At 33.2% G+C, this 9,471-nt stretch overlaps 1 pseudogene; it reads right to left on the bottom strand.

The window, feature by feature from the left end:
• Nucleotides 1-4,444: 4,444 nt before the first annotated feature.
• LOC111744234 lies at nucleotides 4,445-4,563 on the bottom strand (annotated as a pseudogene).
• Nucleotides 4,564-9,471: the final 4,908 nt, after the last annotated feature.

The raw sequence follows: 9,471 nt of genomic DNA, 5'->3' as shown, positions 1-9,471 counted from the left end.
ACATACATGATATAAATTATGCATTATTTCATTCTCTTATTTGTGGGTTTTCCCTCCAGAATTTTGCTACCATGATGACATTCTCCATATATTTTAGAAAAAAAAAAAAAGGAACATATTGTCAAAATGTTATTTTTCAAGTTCTTCTATAATAACTAACTGCTTTCCAGAAGACCTAATTCACCATAATAATCTTATGAAATAGATGATATTCTTTCTTGTTTTCTATTATTTAAATATTTGTATAATTTCTTATAAAGGATCTCAAGATCCTTGAGAGAAAGGAAAGTCTTGCTGTCTGGCAATGTAAGGTGTTATGTGACAAAGTCGGTCACAAAACAAATTGAAATATAACTTTAATGATGAATAAAGTATAATCAATTAATGTGTAGGAAATGGTGGAGTGATTAATTTTTCTAAGGACAAAACAAAGAAGAATGCTTCCTCTTCACATGGGATTTTGACTAGAATGGAGACTAACTAGGGAGTAAACTTAAAATGATACAATGTTATGTCTTGAAACAACAAAGGGAGGTAACAGTGATAATTAGTCAAAAGTTTAAATTATTTAATTAGAGATACAGAATTATTTAAATGAAAGCTAGGGCATTCTTTTAAGACTACTTCAAATAAATGAGAAACCCAGTGCGTCAGTATTTTTAATATGAACTTTTCCTTATAACTGAGAAAGATTTGTTCATTTGAGGGAAATCGAAAAGAACAATAAGTAGAGTTGAAAGATTTTATAGAGCATCATGAAATAAATGTCAAACAGTGATTCACTTATACTCCTCATATGCTAATTTACATATGAGTAATATGAGTTGCATATATCAAATTTTGTGACATTTATTTCAGGAAGCACTGTAAAACTTTCAGCTGTGGGTATAGCATTTACTTTGAATTTTATCTCAATGATGGTGTCATCGCTGAATGTTGAAACAGCACAGAAAGTGCTGCCTATATTTTCTGTTCTTATGGCATTATAATTATATGTAGTTGTATATTTCTGTGTACCAACATTATCTCTTGTCATTTGCATATGGAATATTGAAACAATATGTTTCATATCGACATTGAAACAAATATGTGAATTGTTTCTTGCTACTTCATCAAATCTTAAGGTATATCTCCAACAAAAAAAATAAAATTAAAATATTGATGGGAGAAGGACCCCTCTGGAAGGTAATATATTGAGGAAAAAAACTGCATTTAAGTCATATTCTAAATATCTTCTTTCAAAAATATTTAATGATATAAATATGTTATATATCTCTATGTGTTAAAATATAAGAAATTCCTAGTGAACTTTATAAAATAAAACCATTACAATTTTTTTGCATTAAGTTTTATTTAAAAAATAAATACATTTTGTTATAGGAAAGGGAAAACACTGCATGGTATTAAATATTTAATAATTTATTTTTATTAAATGACCAAAAACTTAATTTTAGGAATTAGTTCTCTCTCTAAGAAAGAAAGGGGAAAAAAAGGAGAAATTAATTATGCAGTTCTTATTAGTTAAGTAGCTTTACAATTTTCAACCTGGTTGAAAAAAAGGTAGTTTTCAAATTAGACACCATAGGAAAATCAGAGTTTATAACAAAAATCCTATAGCTACACTAACTTCTGTTGTGGTGACATGACAAGAAATCCATAATTACTCAAATGCTTTATACTTATGCCTTCCAAGCTACTTGCTCATTTTTGCTTTCTTTGAGCATAATACGGTATCCTGATTCAAAAGAAAAGATATTTGGTGCTATTCAGGGATTAGTAGAGGTTTAAATGTTAATACTCTGCAACACTATTTCTTCTGAAGAATTCTCACTTAAATTCTTCCGGGGCCCTCAGAGTATATGCTTTGCTTAAAAAGGGCATTTGTGGAAAAAATACTATCTTGGGAATGCAAACTGCAACACACCACAATAATCTTTGAACATTATAGCACTCTGCCTTTTAGTGTTCTGAATACAGTAGACAGTACAATTATAGCTTAATGAAGATATTTTACTTACGCAAATATTTACTGGAAGGTAAATTATTATTTTATTCATTTTAAATTATTTATATATATAATATGAAATATAATTGTAGTATTGGTAAAAAGTAGAAACCTACTTTCTTCACATCAATATATAGAGTAAAAAATTTCAAATAAGATTAATTTTAAGCAAATTGAAAGCTCTCTCTCTTTCTCTGTCTCTGCCTCCCTCTCCTTCCTTTACTTTTTCCCTCCTACTCTTTCTTCCTTTTTCTTTCATTCCGTTTTCATTTTTTTCCATGCCTGGTTATTATAAACAGAAGCATAGTCTTTTAATTAAGCAGAAACCTTCTCCAAAAGAGAAATGTTCATTGTAAATAAAAAAAGAAAGAAAATAACACATGGCTCTTTATGTTCATTTAACGCTTGTCTATAGTTCTCTGAAAAGATATTGTAATTTTTCATTTGTTCTGTGCGCCTTAGAAAATAAAAATTTATAGAGAAAATAATTATCTTCTCAGTTCTTCCATGGTTTGTTTCAGAATCTAGTAATTTGCTCCAATCTGAGAGATTAATACATTTTCTAAACAGCATACCAGGCAGTAGCTAGTTTGGAGATATATTTGGGAGTTTTAAGATTCCTGGATAATTTAGACTGGAGCCTTAGGACCAGTTCCTTTGCCTTTAATAACATGACAAATGGTGTGCAGCAATTCATTTCCAGATAACACATGGTTTGCAGGTGCTACTGTGTTTTTCTCTACTCCCAATTACATTGTATTGTTTGGTTTGTCAATGCCAGTATAGCCTACAATAGACATAGCATGTAAGTTTAGATTTTAAAATTATATTTTTTGCAATTTATTTAATTTATACATTAGAATGTCAAAGTCCAGTGCGGTTAACACACACATCCAAGGTCACAAATATGGTTAATGACAAAGTCTAGGTTAATACAGAATTTCCTGAAACCTAATACACTATGTATTTTCTCATTGGTACTCTTAAAATCTTTTCTGATTCTTACATTAGATGGAGAAATGAAGGATCCTCCATAAAAGCCAGTAGCTCTGAACTTTACACTGAAAACATTCTCTTTGCTGGAAGAGAATACATTTTAATAACCCAAGTGACAGGGTCTTTGAGGGACTGCTTACCCACCACGGACAGCACAGCAAGGCTCAGCAGATCATGGACTATCAAATAAAGTAATCACTTCTTTGCCCATCTGCAATAATAGTTATAAATTATGAAATGATGTTTAAGAGAAACTAGCACATGCCAGTTTATTAAGAAAAACATGTATACACTGTACCAATCTAAATAATAGCTTTTGTTTTCTTTTTTCTCTTCTTCATTCACCACTCTCAAAGAGGAGTACATTCTTATTTTTTATCAATGCGAAATCTCCTTGTCCTAACATTCCCAAGGCTTATGTTTCCATTGGGTCCAAAAAATGTGCCTTTCCAATTATCAAGGGAAGGAGAACTCTCTCTCTTAACATCCTCTACCTTTATATGTGCCCCATGAGAAAATAACTTAATCAGATATTCTGAATGATAATGTGGCTACTGAGAAGCATTGGCAGAAATATGCAACATAGAAATAGAGTTTAATTGATAATAAAATTCGAATTAAAAAAATGAATATTTTGAATTATCCTTAAATCCCATCACCCAAAATGGAATAATGACTGTGTTACTAATAGCATCCCAATTACTAGCAAGGAAGAAAAAGAGCAGAGTAGAACCAAGTTAACACATGAAATAACTCTAAGCCCTATCTCACTGTTTAAGCTTTTTGACACCTTCTGAAAAAGTCGTCAATAAACTGAGACACTGGTACCAGTCCAAAAAGGTAAGACGATCTCACTTTCAGAGTAGTGCTTGGTGAACATGCAATATTCCAAAAGTCAGTATAACAATGAAGTATTACTACTGTCACCAGAGAGCATGAAGAAAACAAAGCTGACATTGATGAAGAGCAAATATTATATGTCACTAACTAAAACCTTGACCTAAGATCATCTAAATAAAATACATGACTACCTTGGAATTCGTTTTTTTTCTATTGTAGAGTTTCTCACATTCATAAATCAAACCTAATTAAAACATAAGAGAGTAATGATCTAAAATACAGTAACAACAACCAATGAGTCTGATTCTTCCAAAATAGGGTAAATTTGCTGTGAATAGTTGTGTGTGTTTTAAGGGCTGTGGGAAAACATGCTTGCATTTCAAACACCTGATGGTTATGTTTTATAAAATTTCAGCATAGTGCCTTGCATGAAATGGGTGCTCAAAACTATATGTATTTAGTGAACAAAAAAATACTGATGCTGAACCTGTGCTCTCTTTTTATTTTTTTTATTTTTATTTTTTTAGGTGAGGTAACCCTTGGTTGACCTGACAAATTGCAAGGATATTGTCAGTTTACAATCCCTTATTTTTTTGTTTTTTACACCAACAGCACCTGGTCTTCCTAGGTGGTCTCCTATCCAAGTAGTAACCAGGCCCGACCCTGCTTAGCTTCTGAGATTAGATAGGATCAGGCTTGTTCAGGGTGGTATGGCCGTAGACTATGACTCTTTTTATAATACCAAATTTATCTTTGATTCTATACTAACGTTCTACTTCAGGACAAACTGTCTATTGATACTTTCCCATACTTTTTAATTTTCTCACCTTTATAATTTGGTTCTTTTCAAAGAACCCAATTCTCTTATATATTCTGCCTACCTAAATTGTACCTTTCCCCTGCCCTCCCCAGAATTTAGCTCATCTAAGTTATCCATTAAACTTTCCCATCTCTTCAAAACTGAGATTACAGAAGAGTGCTGTCTCAACCAATTTGTCATGAAATAAACTCATTTTATAAAACACTCACCCTTCATATGTGCCTCAATGCTTGTAATATCTGTGCCCTTTAATGATCACTTTTATACTGGTATGACAAGATATATGTACACAGTGAGCTTTATTAGTATGTACACAGTGATAGTATGTACACAGTGAGCTTTATTAGTAAATATGAACCATTCATTTAATGCTCATGCTTTGGATTACTTTGTGCCAAGTAAGCATGCAGAGAAAAGACAGGGAGATTGTAGAGACTGTCTGTGGTGACCAAATAAGTGGAAGCTTTAATTTGTCTGAGATAATTTCTTGTTTGATATTCTGATCTCTAGACCTCTATAAACAAGTCTTCTGTAAAAATCTTGGTGTGAAGAATTCTTAATTCAATTACAAAAAACACACAAATTAGAGAGAAAGAGAAAATCAGTTACTAGTGCCGAAAGTTATAAGCATCTGGCATCATCTGTTGCAACTTATTTGATATTTGATTACGTTCCTTTAGTGCTGTCTTCTCTGCTACTTTTGTTGTCTTCTCACGGGTTTCTAGAAGGTAAACCAGAGGAAAACTGAGAAGCAAATTTAGATTATTCACTTTTCCAGTATTTCCAAACTTATGTAATAGAACACCTGCGATTCATGATCTAATAATCCAAAAACACACTATACGGACAACTAAATTTAAGAAATAGGGTACACTCCATCCCTCCGTTGGAGATTCACGACATCTGTGTGAGCATCAAGAGTTCTGAGGTATATTTCTATTTTACAAAGATACGTAGAGATAGCCAGATGTTTGAGCAAGATACTATACCAACTCTTCAACAACATTAACCCATTTAAACAGTACGAATCTACAAAGCTCGTATTATTAACCCCATCGTGTATAAGAATAAAAGTTTAAATAAATTTTCCAAGATCAAAAATCTAGGATGAAGTAGAACTGGGACTTGAACCCAGGCCCCCTGGCCCTGAGTGCATTCTCTTACTCAATGTCCATGCTACTTCTCATCTGAATCAAACTGCAATTTAATGTGAACTGCTTCCACAGATTTATAGTTGAATGGCCAGTATCTTCTGTAAATCAATCTTTCCGATATTGGAAACCAATTTTCCATAATAATAATTGCTATTAGATTATTTCTTAATGGCAAAATTTAAAAAAAGATATCTACAGTAGTGACCTACAGATGAGATATGGCCCGACTGTAGGAATGAGATTTAAGAATTCGGCATTTGGTAGCATTGGTCCCACTCTGTTATAAAACAATGATCAGCCTGAAAAGAGAATCCAAGTTGAGTGGGTTTTTTTTCCACAGTAACTTATATCTTCTACCTGGGAATTTCATGTAAATATTTTTTGGTACATCCAGCTTTTATGTTTAAGAAAATAGAAAGCATTATTTACCCTCTTGCTGTCACCCACCTCACCAGAAAGTACAATGGTGTGCTTAACTAAGTTAATTAAATGATTTTAGACTTTTAAAATGCATCTATCATAATCTACTTTTGGAAATGCTTAACTATATTGCAAAAACGTACTATTTTTCTTTTGGTTAATCAATTTATTCCACCACTTCAAAACACCAACTAGCTCCTCGCGATTGTATGTAAAAATGAATCTGTTGTGAACAAAGACACCTCTAGCTAGCATGGCTTTGCCTGCACACCCCAGATAGAAACAGTAAAGCATGACACATTTAGGTTGTCAATTTTTATATTATTGATCCCTTATCCTGCTTACAATAAAGTATTTTAACATTGTTTTAACATTGGTTTTAATCATGTTCTCTGACTTAACATCATAACTTAAAGTGCATTTCTTCTGAGCTCAATGATATTTTTCTCTCAAAAAAATGAGAGAGAAGGAGAGAGAAGAGAGAGAGAGAGAGAGAGAGAGAGAGAGAGAGAGAGAGAGAGAGAGAGAGAGAGAGAGAGAGAATGAGACTTAATATAGTACAAGCCAGTCTACTGCTGCATGAATGACAGATTCCTGGTTCCATGAGACTCTCTGGGAATTATAGCCATGTCAAGACTCCAGGTTGCAGAACATCAAATAAAATGGCCCTTCCAGGTGAATCACTCAGCAAGGCAGTAGGTAAGGTTTGGCATTCCAAGATTTTGCTCAGGAAAACCCAGTATCATGTAATTGTCTGCCACCTTCTGTGACTATTTTGGAAAAACAGAAAATTCTCAAATTTAAGGAGGGGCAAGTAGAGATAAATAGCACCGTGCTCCTCACAAAAGCAGACAAAACCAGTATCTCGTCTGTAATCAGAAAACATTCCCTCATTATCAGGCACTCAATAGATTTTTGCTATTTTTAAAGTCAAATACAATCAGAGGCAGAAAAAAGAAACTGCTTTTCAAAATGAACGCACCAGTCTCCTGAATTCTTAAACGAATTTATCTCCTCAGATTTTAAGTGTCTATCTAAAACAACATTAAAAAAAAAAATTAACACATTTATGTCATCATCAAGGCTACATTTACTGACTTACTGATTTATCAGACGTGTATGGTGAGAAAGAGCACTCGGCTCTCACCGGCAGTCCTGCAGGATCATTTTAAATAAGTTAGACGGCGAACACATTTCTTACTAAGTCAATTAGCATATGATTAATCGGAAATGGTAGGTAGGACCAAACTGCTGCCTTTACTTTCAGCTTGAGAGCAACGGTCTGTTGAATGAAGCACAGTCCATATTCTCGTCTTAGTCGCTACTTGGTGTTATCATTCACTGAAACTGACCATTTATTGCATGTGTTCGAAAATTCAGGATACAGGATGTAATAAAATGAGCATTCGTGTAATCACATTAGCTGTAAAACTCTTTTACTTAGAGACAACTGCCATCCATCATGTTGTCCCTTAATTCTTTAGTGTTCGTTTTGATGTTGCAGTATTCCAAAACAAGGAAGGGGGTGTTTCTTTTAAAAATTATATCTTGGGATATTTGAAGTGGAAATGTGATAAAATTGATGTTTGTCATATTACAGAAACAGGATAAGGGGAAAAATGTAAAAATATGCTGACACTAAATGAAAATGACTAAAGTGTTCTTAGAGGCAAACAGAAAAATAGGATCACTTTTCCTTACAACTCTGTTTAACAGATGAGCATCCCTGTGTCTGGTGAATAAAAGTCAACACATGTGGGTATAATTATACCCTAATTTCTCTACTGTGATTAATTCCTAATGCGAACCATAAAGCATGGAGATATGTCTTAAAGAGACTTATCCTTCATTTTTTGATATCAAGGAAGGAAGGAAGGAAGGAAGGGAGGGAGGGAGGGAGGAAGGGAGGGAAAGAAAAGAAAAGAAAAGAAAAGAAAAGAAAAAAGAAAAGAAAGAAGTTTCAATCATTACCACTTAGTAGCTATGTTACTTTTGACTTGTTACTTAAACATTCTGCGTTTTAATTTATTCTAAATTTGTTTTGTAGATTATCTCTCATGTTATATGGTACATATATATTATGCTAAGAGGCATGGGAAAATTATATATTTGTATATATGTGTATCAGGTATACACACATATATATAATTTTCTTTATAATATTTTATGTTTAAATCATTTCTCAACCTCTGTCAAGAATAGGTGGTAGTATGTGAGTGACAGGGACTGTGTATTTTTAATAGATGGAGTAATTATTACTCAAGTTTAGCAAGTAAATAAAACTGACCTTTTTACTTCTTCTCCCATGTTTAAAACTTTACTCTTAATGAAATATGTCAGACAGAGAAAAACAAATATAGTATGATCCTGTGTGGAATGTAAAAGTAAACAGACAAAAAAACAAAACAAAACAACCCCTCCAAAACAAAAACTAATCAGAGATACAGAAAACAGATTGGTGGTTGCCAGATGCAGAGGCTAAGGGAGGTGGGTAAAATAGAAGAAGGTGGTCAAAAGTTACAAACTTCCAGTTACAAAATAAATAAGTCCTAGGGATGTAATACAGGGCATGGTGACATAATTAATAATACTATGTTGCATATTTGAAAGTTGCTAAGTGAGTAATGTTAAAACTTATATCAAGAATAAAAATTGGAGCTATGTGTGGTGATGGATATTAACTAGACTTATGATCATTTCACAATATATACACATATCGAATCATTATGTTGTGCACCTGAAATCAATATAATGTTGTATGTCTCAATGAAAGATCTCAGTTAAAACACGCAAAACTTTATGCCTACCTCTAGCTATTCTTCTGGTCCATTCATCTACCTATCCATCTATTCATCCATTTATTCCACAAATAATTTTAAGTAACTTCCTGGGATTAGGAATTCTGAGAGTGTCTCAGTTGGGCCTTCAGATGCCAAGATGGAATTAAAATTATGTGAGATTTATTGAAATGCCAATGAACTACAGGAGAGCCCCAGGAGTAGGCAAGAAATGCCTTTACCATGGTGCAGAATGACACCTACGCAAAAGGAGAAGGAAGAAAGATTGACAGAGTCTCATTCTGTGAAGCTACTCTGAGAGATTCTCAACAAGTCTAAGAAGAGAGTCAGCAAAATGATTGCTTACAAAGGAGTCACAGAGGGCAGAAATGACCAGATCCTACTATCCCCACTGTGCTCAGTCATTGTCAGGTCCTGAAAGCCAGCAGTTGTATATTG

Source organism: Pteropus vampyrus, unplaced genomic scaffold (genome assembly GCF_000151845.1).
Source record: "Pteropus vampyrus isolate Shadow unplaced genomic scaffold, Pvam_2.0 Scaffold5, whole genome shotgun sequence".
In the NCBI taxonomy this organism is placed as follows: domain Eukaryota; kingdom Metazoa; phylum Chordata; class Mammalia; order Chiroptera; family Pteropodidae; genus Pteropus; species Pteropus vampyrus.
Note: the sequence above shows the minus strand (reverse complement) of the source record. Positions and strands in the feature narration are given on the sequence as shown.